Genomic DNA, 13,466 nt, shown 5'->3' on the forward strand with positions numbered 1-13,466 from the left:
TTCTCCCCCTCCCTAGCTAAGCGCCCCCCCCCATTTTCCTGTTTCTCTCTTCAAATTACAGCCCTTAGCCCAACACAAGAACCCCTTCTCCCTCCCATTACCAAGCCCTTTCAGAAGCTCCATAGACCCTCCTCTAGGCCCCAGCACTACACCTCCCAGGCCTAACACATCCCTCCTCCCTCTGTGTAACAGAAAAAGAGGGATATGCCCTCAGGGTGCTGGGCCACCAACTGGAACTTTCCTTTGCATCCAGGGATGACACGCTGCCTATGCACTTTAGCAGCTGCCCAGCTCCTCATTCACAAGCCCACCCCACCGCCCCTTCTCTACATCGCTAATAAAAATTGTCCTTGAGCTTCCGTTTGAGTCCATTCTTAAATCACTTTACGAACGAGACTGAGAAACCCAACCCTGGCTTCCCTAACAGAATTTACAAAAATGATAATGCGATGGGCTAGCTCATCTCAAGCCAGGCCAGACCTAGAGTGGGTCACTGGCCCCCTTAGCTAGATCATTTCCAAACAAGACAGCTAAGACTTCTCCAGTTAAGACTTGACCTATAACTCATGATCATTAGCTGCAGAAAATAATCAGAGACTTCATTCAGTGTCTATAAGGTAAATTTCCCTAAGACACAGGAGAGGGATGTGTGTGTGTGTGTGTGTGTGTGTGTGTGTGTGTGTGTGAAGGAGTGCCCTGCCATTTATTTGGCATATCAGTGAATGAATATATGCCTGACAGACATGCTGCATGAATTACAGGAGTTTGGTAAAATCTCCCCCCTTCAGAAGAGCATCTGTCCTCCCTAATTTTGAGAAATAGCTGCTCAAACGATTTTACTTACAGCAAAAATGTCCCTAACAAGTCAGTCTTTCAGATTGTCATCTTCCGCACGAATGTTCTCAACGCTAGCCTCAAAACAAGCTGCCTACTTCAAAAAACACGAAGGTCAATTAGGCTTGACATCTTTACCGCAGACCAGATTTGCTAGCCTGAGGAAGGCACACGGACTCCCATAAACCCTGGTTATTTATTGCTTTGAAGGGCTTCAGAATGTGATCTGTCAGGGGAACAGTGATGAAAATCCCTAAACTGGCATTTAAAAAAAAATCTTTTAAAAAGCATGGGCTCGAAATGTATTTCTTCACTTGTGAAATTTCCATTTTATTTCACTGTGGGTAAGAGCCTTCAGGTCACTCCCACCCGACTCCAACCAGCAGGACATGCCAGCCAGTCCTTCCAGGGCCAGCCCCGGCACCTCTGTGGTGGGTGAGTCAGCTGTGCCAGCCAGGCCTTGCTGGACCACACAGGAAGTGAGACATTGAAGGCTACACCTCACCTCCCCTGGACCCTTATTCGATCAATGCCTCCTGCCACCGGATCTTCCTGGAAACCACATACCTACTCAGCAAATAAAGCAACCTGCTTGGTTAAATACACAGTGAGAATACTCTCTGGGCTGGCAGTCCTCTGTGGCAGTTCTACTGCGGGGTTGTTAGCATCACAATGACTGCCACTCATCACGATGGCAATTGCCCTGTGCCAGGCATTCCATGAAGAGCTCCATACACAAAATTTCATTTAAGGGTTCCTGATGAACAATGAAATATGTGGATGAGTCTTAGCCTATTTATTTATCCTATTTATTATTTATTTTCACCTAAATTTGGTTATGGGAGCTTTCTTTTTTGTTGTTGTTTTGGTTTGGGTGGGATAGTTGTTGTTTTGTTTGAGTTTTTTGTTTTTTGTTTTGTTGCTAGTTTTTTGTTTTTTGTTTTGTTTTTTGTTTTGTTTTTTGTTTTCTTTTTTTAAGACAGCGTTTCTCTGTGTAGCCCTGGCTATCCTAGAACTCTCTCTGTAGACCAGGTTGGCCTCAAACTCAGATCCACCTGCCTCTGTCTCCCGAGTGCTGGGATTAAAGGCATGTGCTACCACAGCTTGGCTTCTCAGAGTATTTATTAATTCACAGGCTCAGTACATAATGAATATAAGTAGACTATCTCTTTAAGCTCACTGCCATTCACTCATTTTAAACTTTACGTCACTCTGAGTTCCCGAGTGGTACAGAGATGGGTCAGGATTTGTTGGGTAAGTACAAATTGGTTCATAGATTCTTGTGGTGTTGTTTATTTTTCCAGAAAATTACCGAATCCTTCATGATAATCAGTTGAAAACAACAGTGAATAACATAGATCTCTTTTATCAAAAAGCTAAGGAACGTGGCTCTTCAATCCTAGTTGATGAAAAAGGCCCGGAAAGTGTGTTCAAAACACAGAGCGCCAGGCTCCACTCTCCCTGAACATTTTACATCAGTGTTTACACAATATCCATCGAGGATCTCCAAACACCAAACCTAGAGAAAACCCCACCTTTGTTTATTCCTTTTCTATTTTATTTTTATCGTCTTAAATTACACGTACATGCGCTTGAAGTTATGGACCCATGGTTGCAAGTGCCCACAGCAGCCCCAGAGACATGGGCCCGTCTCTGGAGCTGAGTTAGAGTTTATGAGACTCCTGGCGTGAGCACTAGTGACTAAACTCAGGTCCTCTGCTCACTCATTTTGTTTGTTTGTTTCTGTTTTTGTTGTTGGGAGCAGTGAGACCCCAGATCCTGAATTTCTTGTAATCTTCTGATCTGAGTGCCTACAGCTGCTCTGAGCACGAGACCTTCAGGAGTTCCTGATGGCAGGAGAGTGGTTTCTGGTGGGTTTGGCTGGGGCATGGCTATCTCTATATAATCTGTTCCTGAACACAATAAAGGGGCATTCTTGTGTTGCTGTCTCTCTGTCTGTGTCTGTCTGTGTTTTCTAACCTCCAGCCCCTTGTCCGAAGCTCAGTAACTGGGTAAAAGCGCATCGAATGCAGACACGGGGGTGCTGTGCGCGGCATTTTTTTTTTGTTGTTGTTGTTGTTGTTTTGTTTTTCGAGTCAGGGTTTCTCTGTAGCTTTGGAACCTGTCCTGGAACTAGCTCTTGTAGACCAGGCTAGCCTCAAACTCAGAGATCCTCCTGCCTTTGCCTCCCAAGTGGTGGGGTTAAAGGCATACGCCACCTTCACCCGGCTCCTCTGCTCACTCTTAACTGCTAAACCATCTCTCCAGTCCCTCTGTGCATGCAAGCGTGCATGCATGAATGAGTATGTATGTATGTGCGTGCGTGTGTGCATGGTTCCTGCCCACAGAGACCAGAAAAGAGCACTGGCTCCCCTGGAATTACAGTTACAGACTGTCGAGCTGTCCAGCATGGGTGCTGGGAACTGAACTCCAGTCCTCAGAAAAAGCCATGAGCCATCTCCAGCCCAAGGGAAAATCACTTCTGAGGGGCAGGGGCTGGAGCTCAGTCATAAAGAGATCGCGGGCAAGGCCTCTGGATTGATCCCTGACAGTGCACTTTTGAAAAAGAAAGGAAAGAAGTTCTGAAGGGTGAGGTAAAGAAAGGGAGTGTGAGCAGAACAGAACTCAGCAAAGCCAGAAGGTAGAGTTGAGAGAAGAGGGTTAGTGGGCCCCTGCCAGGAACCAAGCAGGGAGCTTGCGCCACTGAGACACAGCATCCTAACCCATGCTTTGTCCCCGTGGAATGGCACAATGCAACGTGGCACTCCTGTTTTGCAGAATGGCTCCTGCAGGAAACATCGGGAGCTAGGCACACACAACAGAGACCAAGGAGCAGCTCCGTCATAAACTTCCCACAACAAAACAATGCCTGCAACTCTCTGACCCCTGGTTTTGTCATCTGTCCAACATAACTGGTTTGTTTGGTCTACAAGATCCTTAACGGAGTTGAAAATAAAGAGGTGCTGTGTTAATGACATTGCCAGGTGGCGGTGGCTCACGCCTTATCCCAACACTCAGGAGGCAGAGGCAGGCAGAGCTCTGTGAGTTCAAGGCCAGCCTGATCCACAGAAAAAATTCCAGGAGAGTCAAGACTACAGAGAGAAACCCTGTCTCAAAAAACAAAACAAAACAGCACCTTACTTGTGAGACACAGCTCAAGGGAGGGCGGCTTTGATTCGGCTCAGTTTCAGTCCATCATGGCCCTGAGTCACGGCAGTAGGAGTAGGAGATGCCCGCTTCTCACATCTCAGAGGATCGGGAAGTAGAGGCCAGAAGTAGATATCACCTTCAGAGACTGCCACTACCTCTCAACATTTCTACAACCTCCCAAAACAGGAACTCAAGTGGGAACCAAATGTGCAAATACATGAGTTTGTGGTGGGCATTTTACATTCAAATTATAATAAGAACTTAAGAAATAATAGCTTTTGGGGGCCAGCGAGATGGCTCGATGGGAAAGATGCCTGCCTCCAAGCCCGGCAGCCAGAGTTTAATCCCTGGAACCATAAGGTGGAAGGAAAAGAACCAACTCCCTTGTGATGACATGGCAGAAACACTCACAAAATGTGTCTCTATGTGTATATAAAGTAATAAATGTGAAAAATAGATAATAACGATTAATAGTGACTTCCTCGTGCACTTAACTATTTTGTCTTTAAAAACACTTTTAAAAAAATACCTTTCAAATTTCCACAATCTTAGCATATAATAGATGATATAATAAAACTGAAGATGTGTCATCTGTGAGAAGACCCCACAAAAGACAGCTTTTCCTGAGCTTGGCATTCAGGGTGTCCACAAGCTGAACGACAGCTCAAGTCAAACTTCACTTCCGGGAATGTTCAGGATGCAGCGTATGAATGCCCCATAATCTGGGCCCAAAATATTCTTCAAAGCCTGTGCCAAACAGCAAAGTTACAACAAATTTAGTCCAAAGAACTTGGTTGGCTTCAAGGGTGGGGATGGGGGGTTAGTTAATTGGCTTTGGTTTTGGTTTGCCCTCCAGGACTACTAGGTAGCTCTGGCTGCCCTAGAACTCAGTGTGTAGGCAGAACTGGCCTTGAATTTACATCCATCCCCCGGCTTCTCCCTCTCAAGTGCTGAGAATACAGACATGCACCAACAACCCAGCTCCAGTGGGTAAGTATAAAAGCCTTGCTGACAATAACGGGGTGGAAGAAAATAGAAACAAAAGCTGATTGGTAGAAACAAAGATGTTTTCCTTGCAAAGATGAAGGTAGAGGAAGCATCCCTACCAACAAGTCACCTCAGGACTAGCCTGACTATGCGCACATTCAATGTCTTTAACCCCTACCCTATGCCCTTGAACCACTAATGGGCTGTGTTTCACCTCCTTCTTGGGCAACTCAGACAACACTGGGGCTCTGGAGGTGATAGGTTCCCTTCTGCCCTCTGGGGTAGGCTGATCGGAACCAAAAGGAACCCAGGTTCTGACAGATCAAATGGTGGTACTCCCTGAACTGGTTCCTGGGCACCAGCAAGTTCAGTTGTGCCCCAGTGTCCTTGTTCTCATACATGAAGAGGACCAATCTTCTACAGATAACTGCTGGTCCACGGGTACCAGCATCCCAAGGAATCCAGCATCACAGCAACAGGAGAGGTACAAACACCATCACTGTATTGTGTCTGAGCCCCCAAGAAATGTTTCAGGCTTTATGACATAAGAAAGAGCCTCCAGGGCCTTCTTTCACCTTCTTGTACCTTTATGGTACAATAAACACTTTTATTTATAAGTAAAAAATAATAAAAGGTGTTTATTGTGCCACTCAGAAAGGGGCAAATCTTGAAACTAGAAAAGAGAAGTAGAAATGAGACATATCAAGGGGGAAAAGATCTTTTGGGGAGAGTTGGGGGGGGAACAAGAATACAGGGAGTATGGGAGCATGTGTGGCCTGGCAGTAGAGGGGTGGCTGGGCACAGTGGCACATACACTTGTAATCCCAGCACTTGAGAGGTAGGGACACAAAGATCGGAAGTTCAAGGCCAAGTTCAACTATACAGTGAGTTTGAGGTCAACCTGAGCTATGTGGGGCCCTGTCTCAAAAACAGAGGGATGGGAGAGGAGAGGAGAGGAGAGGCCAGGTAGATGTGAGGAGAGATAAGATGGAGTGAGGAGGGGAGGGAGGGGAGCTTTTTTTTGCTTGGCTTCTCTGCCTTTCCTTTCCTTCCTCCTCTTGCTTCTTTTCTTTCTTTTTTCTCCGCCGGTCCCTTGTTTCTTGGTTTGACAAAGGACCAAAGGGGAATGAGCAAGAACAAAAGAATAATGACATAAGGGTATGAAAATATCATAGTGAAACCCACCACTCTGTAGGCTCACTTGAAAGGAATTTTTTTAAAAGAAATTCTTGAATACAAACCAGAAGATTACAATTCTGCCACTCACAAATCTTACAACTTTAGGACGGAAGCGCTTCTAAAATCCATGCTTAGCCTCAAGGGAAATCTTAAACCTTAGCTTAGCAGTCTTTGCCATCCTAAAGACACTGTGCTGGTGATTAAATAACTAGAATAGATTTTGAAAAGCAAAGGGTACTGATGGAGGAGTGTCTATGTGTTACTTTCATTATTAATAAAGAAACTGCCTTGGCCCTTTAAGAGACAGAAAATTAGGTAGGCGGAGTAAACAGAACAGAATGCTGGGTAGAAGGCAGTGGGGAGATGCTTCAGGCAGTCGCCATAGGCAGTCGCCATGCCTCTCCTCTCCGAGATGGACGCAGGTTAAGATCTCTCCTGGTAAGAGATCCACCTCGTAGTGCTATATAAATTACTAAATATGGGTTAAAGCAAGATATGAGCATCAACCAATAAGAAGCTACAGATAACGGGCCAGGGGCCAGGCAGTATTTAAAAGAATACGTTTCCGTGTAATTATTTTGGGTAAAGCTAGCCGGGTGGCGGGACACAGCCTGCCTGCCATTCCTTCAACAGGGTACTACAAAAACAAAAATATTATTAAACTCTTCAGCTTGGCTGGAAATTTAAAAGATGATATTATTTCTTTTGCACGATAATAATAAAATCCTAAACTATACTTCACACTCTGAGAGAGGGCAGGCCCACCTGGCTCACCACAACTGTGATCAGAGTCCAGCACGGTGACCCATGATGGCTGGAGGGAACCAGGGCCAACCACAGAGGCAAAAGCCTTCTGTGTTTTGTGGCCTGGGATAGCAGTTGCTTCCTCCATGGTGGCATGAGCTGAGGCACAGTGTGGATGAGGGTTGCCCTTGAAACACTGCTGGTATTGGTCTACACCCTTGCTGTAATATGGGGAAAGTACAGACAAACACCAGGTAAAATATAGCAGGTGCAATTACCCTGTCAGTGGTATGTCTCTCACCACCCTCAACCCTGGTGACACAGGTGGCCTGCGAAAGCAGTTAACGCCCACTGATGTCAATCTAGGAAACAGAGGGTTGACAGGTAATCCAGCATAACCTGAAGACAATGCTGGTCCAGGTGAGCTGAGCAGATAAACATGGACATACATGGGTGGCCCTGTGCCAAATTCCACAAGCATACAAAAACATGCAATTCCACATCATCTCCCTAAGTCATGGCAATAAGTTCCAGAAGACATAGTTCCAGTTTGGTGACATTTATATGATAAAAAGGCACTTCAGAGATGCTTAATCAATTCTTCTGAGTACTTATCTGTCAACACGCAAGAGTCTTTTCAAGTGAAAAGTGGACACGTAGGAAATATTCCTGTGGAAACCTGGCACAGAAGCTCTGCCCAGTGTAGAGCCAGCTATTCCCAAGACCAGACACAAGCCTCGGATAAGTGTGTGGAGTGGGTATTTTCCTCCCCTATAGGTTCCATGCTGTGTGAGCAGCTGTACATCCTAGACAGCAGGGTGGGGTGAGCATTTTTTTCTTCTGCTCTGCCCATGGCATTAACCAGGGTGATAACAACCCCAAAGCAGCACGTAGGCTGTGGGGTCTTTCTTTCCAGTGAAGCTGTTCCCAGGAGGCATGCATATAAGCACAGATCTAACCAGTGTTCCACGTGTTCACCACCAGTCTACCTCCCCAGCCCAAGTGATGTCTCAGGTCCCATCTTAAACATGCCAGGTGAAGTAAAAGGCACTATTGGTCAAGCATGGTGGCACAGGCTGATAATCTCAGCACTTGAGAGGTAGAGGCAGGAGGATCAGGAACTCAAGTTCAGCCTAGCTACAGAGCAAATGTGAGGTCAGCCTGGAGTTGGAGAAGGCCCATTTTTTGTTCCTGGCCCCCCAGCTAGCTTAGACTGGAAATAACCACACAGAAAGTGTATTCATTACATAGATAAATAGACAGACAGACAGACAGACAGACAGACAGACGGCACTGAGTTTGTGGTCTTCTTTACAAAGGGGGAACTGTACTGAAGCCCGAAGGAACTGCTCACAAGCTGGCCTTTACTTGCAACGCTGTGCAGCCCTGGGCATGTGCACATGCCGGTGACTAAGGCATCTATGAGAAGTCGTTAAGATGCCTGACAGCTTCTTTTGTTCCCAAAGAAAGTTGTCAGCTCACAAAGAGCCTTGAGTGAAGGGATTCACCTTATCTTCAGTAAGTTTTGACATACAATGACATAACCAGTTCTTGGGTTAAAATTAGAAGAAATATTTCAAAGCAAAGAGTAAAACTGACAGATTTTCCATGGAAAACTATTATATTCACGTAGTTTTAGGGATTGTTATTATTATTATGATGATGATGATGTTTTGTTTGTTGCTTTCATTACTGTTTTTTTCCTCAGACCACTTTGCATAGTTAATCAAATTCTAATTAAGGATATCTCATTGGTTTCTGTACCAACATTCATTCAGCGTACCAGACTAGGCTTGAGATCACCTCTGCATGTAAAAGCAAGGTCTTGCAGACAGCCAATCCTTTAATAGATACCCACTTCAGGAAGAGTGGGTTTCCTCCATCACCTAGAGAGCCACTATAGTCTCTGTTGATGTCACAGACTCTGGTGGACTGGGGGCAAAATGGGATCATGTGTGCAAAAAGGAGCTTGAGCTGAATATGTCAATCTGTTGGTAGAGTGCTTGCCTAGTAAAGTAGAAGGCCCAGGATTCAATTCCCAGCAGCACAAAACAGGGATGGAGGCACACACCTGTGATCCCAGAACTTGGGAGGTAAAGGCAGGAGGATCAGGGATGGAGGCACACACCTGTGATCCCAGCACTTGGGAGGCAAAGGCAGGAGGATCAGGGATGGAGGCACACACCTGTGATCCCAGCACTCGCGAGGTGAAGGCAGGAGGATCAGGTGTATAAGGCTTATAAAGTAAATTCCAGGTCAGCTTGGGCTCCCCCACATCCTGTCTCAAACAGAACGAGATGCCCCATCTCTTTGCGGCAGCAGTAGGGGTGTTTATTCTCCCTCTGTTCCAATGGGTGGTCCTGCCCTCTCTCCTGGCTTATGATCCAACTTGGGTCAGTAGGATGACAAGGAAAGACTGGATGAGCAAGGAATAGCAGATGCTCTGTGTGTGTCCGCCACACAGCCTTGACAGCCACAGGGACCTTAGGTGACAAGAATCCTTTCATATCTCATTACTCCTGAACATAGCCATTCCAAAACCATTCTTCCTTTCTCTGTGTTCCCACTCAATGACCATGACTCTTCAATATCTCCCACATTCCTGTGAGTTTCACAAGTCACCAAAGGTCTTCTTGAAAAATAAGGCACCTCTTGTTGGAGATTCTATCCACATAACTGGCTCATGCCTGACCTCCTACCCACTTCCAACACAAACACACACACACATACTCAGGATCAAGCTAAATCTTGCTAAGAATATTCCTGACCCACTGTGAGTCGGGATAGGAGAAACAAGACTATAAGATAAAATCCAAATTCCTTACCAAGGACTCGAATTAATAACAATCTAGCATTATTTCCATTTTTAATGAATTTTCTGTTAGCATAACAAAGCTATGGGTATCACTGTGGTGTTTCACATGTGTTGGGTCATTGTATTGCCTTCTAATTCATCCTCTTCCTCCTCCTAATGGCTTTCCCTGTACCCTCTGAACAAAGATTGTTTGTCCTAATATTTTGCACAATCTTTGGTTGAAAATCAAGTGCGACAAGAACTAGAAACAGCTAAGAAAGTCAGCAGCAGAAAAGATAAAGCATACTAAGAGAGAAAATCGCAAAGAAACTCAGAGCAGTGGGGGCGCGGGGCGGCATAACGCTAAGGCAGTGAGAAGTGCAGACTGAAGCATCCAAGAGTAACAAGACAGCCTTGGTACCATCGCTCATCCTGGACGGAGAAGAGCTTCTCCAACAGGGCATCCTATAATAAGCTCCTCCCCATGGCCTTGTTACACGGGTTTTTCCCTTAGCCCAAGCTCACCTCATTCCAGGGACACCTCAACAGGGACATGGACTAGGCAACAGTTCAAGATCCAGGACAACATGACAGTTTTTTCCCACAGCCTAAAACCAAGATGTGTTCTGCTAGATTTTACTAACCATCAAATGTGTCTAAAATGGGAAAGAAAACAAACCAGGAGACACTGCGGGTATGTGCTGCTCATTCATATTTTGTGGGTTGTCTTTCTGTTTGTTTTGTGAACTATTTTTTTTTTAAATAATGAGCAAAACAGGCAAACAGGGTGAGTCATAAACAGAAGATGCATATTTAGGGTCTCTGGCGCCGGAATGGAAGAAGCCAGAGAAAGTATGAAGCAAGAACTGACAGGCTCTCTTGAAACCCAGACAGAACAGCTCATGCAAAGGTACTGATGGCAAGTCCCATGCCCAGAAAGCATGGTCAGTCTTGTACAAACACACCCACCTCTGTAAGGTGCTCCCCCAGGACCTGGCCTAGAAGATAAAAGAAGGCTCGGCCTTGGGTAGAGACAAAACCAGGCTCTGACACCTGGCTGCATCACTTCCTGGCAAGATTATGAGCACTTCCTCCTCTGTGGGGAGGAGAAAAATGAGTCCTTTCTTGCAGAACTCTTAATGGGAATTTAGTGATGGCTCAGGTAAGCACGGTGACACAGTGCTGTAGTCTTGGCACTCAGGAGATTGGGGGTAGATGTGTGAGTTCAAAGTGAGCCTGATATACACACCCAGACCCTACCAGGAAGCTGAGCGTAAAAGCCAGAGCAGTTGAGTGCCAATGTGAAAAGTTAGAGGGGGGGAGGCGTCTGAAGAAGCTGGTTCACATTACTGCTTTTGTCAACACTGAGACAATGTCACCACTGTATAGCACAAGACCACATACCCCAAGGGGAAAGCGCAACGTGACCACCACTGTTTGCACACCTTCCCAACAAGCCCACCAGTTACAGCTCCGGAGGCAAAGGCATCAGCATCCATCCCTAAGTGTGTTTCTCAGACACACGAGGATAAGAACATCGAACTGGCCAGCATTAATAGGAATTAGAGATTAGATCAGGTTGTAAAGCAAATAATAGGCACCCAACACATTTCAGAAGCTGTCACTGGCATTCCTCCTGCATGGATGTAAAACGACAGTCGGGTGGCACTGTTCTCATCAAGATTCTGGATTTGCCAACTTCTGGCCGCTGAACACGGTCACTCCTGTCAGCCCAGAGCACAGAAGTGAAAACCTGCCCTTTAAATTTTCCTCTTCAGACCTTCATTTCCCTCGCTGACTGCGATTTGTTTACCCCCAGCCAAAGCGACACTACTGTTTCTACAGCTACCTTGCCTGTCTCAGAGGGTCCTGCGGAGAGCTCACTGCTTTATCGCTTACTTTAGGTCAGGCTCTAGGAAAGTACACCTGCTGCATCCCCATCATTTCTTCCTATGACGGCCACTACAGTCCTGACTTTTCTCTTCCTGTTGAGACAAAAGCAACGTATGGGGGAAAGGGGCTTGTTTCGGCCCACAGTTTGAAGGACAGGCCATCACAGAAGGCAAGTGTCATGTCCGGGAGGGTGTGAGGTGGCACCTCATGCTTGCCTGTGTGAAGGAAGCTGAGACCGGAGATTCTCTCAGTTAGCTTTCTCCCTTCTTTTAAATGTTTATTGGAGTGCTTTGCCTGAGTGTATATATGTGCACCACTCGCATGCCCGGTGCCTTAGGAAGGCAGAAGAAGACACTAATGACCTGAAGCAGGAGGTGATTCTGAGCTGCCATGTGGGTGCTGGGAAGCAAACTCTGGTCCTTTGCAGGAACAGGAAGTGCTCTTTCCCGCTGAGCCAACGCTCCAGCCCCAGCTTTCTCCTTTTTATTCCATCAGATCCCAGCCTAGGAGAGCATGGACCCACCCTCAGGGTAGATCTTTCCTCATCAGTTAACGGCTTCTGAAAACACCGGCCCAGAGGTGTGTTTCCATGGTGATGCTAAAGCCAGCCCAGTTGACGATGGAGATGAACGGTCGCCACAGTTAGGATTTCACTCATAGAAAAGCAACTGAAAGCTAGAGGAAATATTGTGGCCACTGGTCCTTCCCATTCTACTTCAGTTCCCATGGGGTTCTGCTAGCTGGTCCACGGGCCTCGCTTCCCACTTCCACCTGAGGACTCTCACCAGGTGGCCTATTTATGGTTTCGCATGAAGCTTTTCAAGAATAGAACAAATTCCACATCTCTAAAGGTGAAATAGTCCTTTCCAGAACAGCAAAATGAAGCCTGCAAAATCGGCCTCAAAAATGGTTCCCCGTGGGACACTGGTGCCTCTGCCTGACCTTGGAGTCATCCCACCTTTGCAAAGCACTTTGGCCTCTGAGGTGCCTACAGTCTGGTTTCCTGTTTCACACTAAAATTTGGGAAAACAGACTTCATTCACTCAACCGGGATGTGGGCTTCAGCTGAAGAAGTCTGGGACCAGGATGTGGCCTATCACCAACTGAAAGCATCATTAACTCGGACCCACCACTTACGAACAGCTTGCTCTGCCCTGGACACTGGCATGCTGTTGTATGCATGTGCGCGCGCGCGTGCACACACACACACACACACACACACTCCCACACACCCATGTCCTGGGTCAGTCTACCCCTTTTCTTGGATGTGATAATGAGCCATGTCATCAGATAAGCTGCTCTTTTCTCAGCCATGGATGAGACAACACCTTCTCTAACTAGGGCTTTTCTGTTATCCTGTGGTAAGCACATAGGGCTATCAATGCAATCCAAGTTAGGCAGGATACACAGCGGACAAAAGGAGATTGATTAAGCAACTGTGTGGTTAAATTTAGGCTTTGTTCTGCTGTCCTGCAAAGGGCTGGCTCACCTTTAGAGTTGTGGGATTTATTCCATTCTGGCCACGTCTAGTGTAAAACGATGAACAGACCCACTAGGTGAGAGTTCTCAAAGTAAAACCCGAAAGTGTGGTAGGTACCACAGCTAGCAGATCCAAGATTTGTGGCGCTGGGATTGGCCAGTGGAGGGCTCCACAGACCATTTGCCAGCCCCGCGACTGAAGGCCAGCTGCTCCATCTCTCTCAACTGAGCATTTCGGACAACTTCATACAATTACTGTTGAAAATCAAATGATATAACAAAGTGCTCTGCACGTATTAGCTGTTTTATATGTGTTGATTTCCTTCTCTTCTAACCCAGCCCCAGGCCACCCACCCCCCCACGCCCAAAATTAACGTTGCCATTGTTTGCCAAATAAAGAAAAGGC

The sequence above is a fragment of the Arvicola amphibius genome, chromosome 14, assembly GCF_903992535.2.
Source record: "Arvicola amphibius chromosome 14, mArvAmp1.2, whole genome shotgun sequence".
NCBI lineage: Eukaryota > Metazoa > Chordata > Mammalia > Rodentia > Cricetidae > Arvicola > Arvicola amphibius.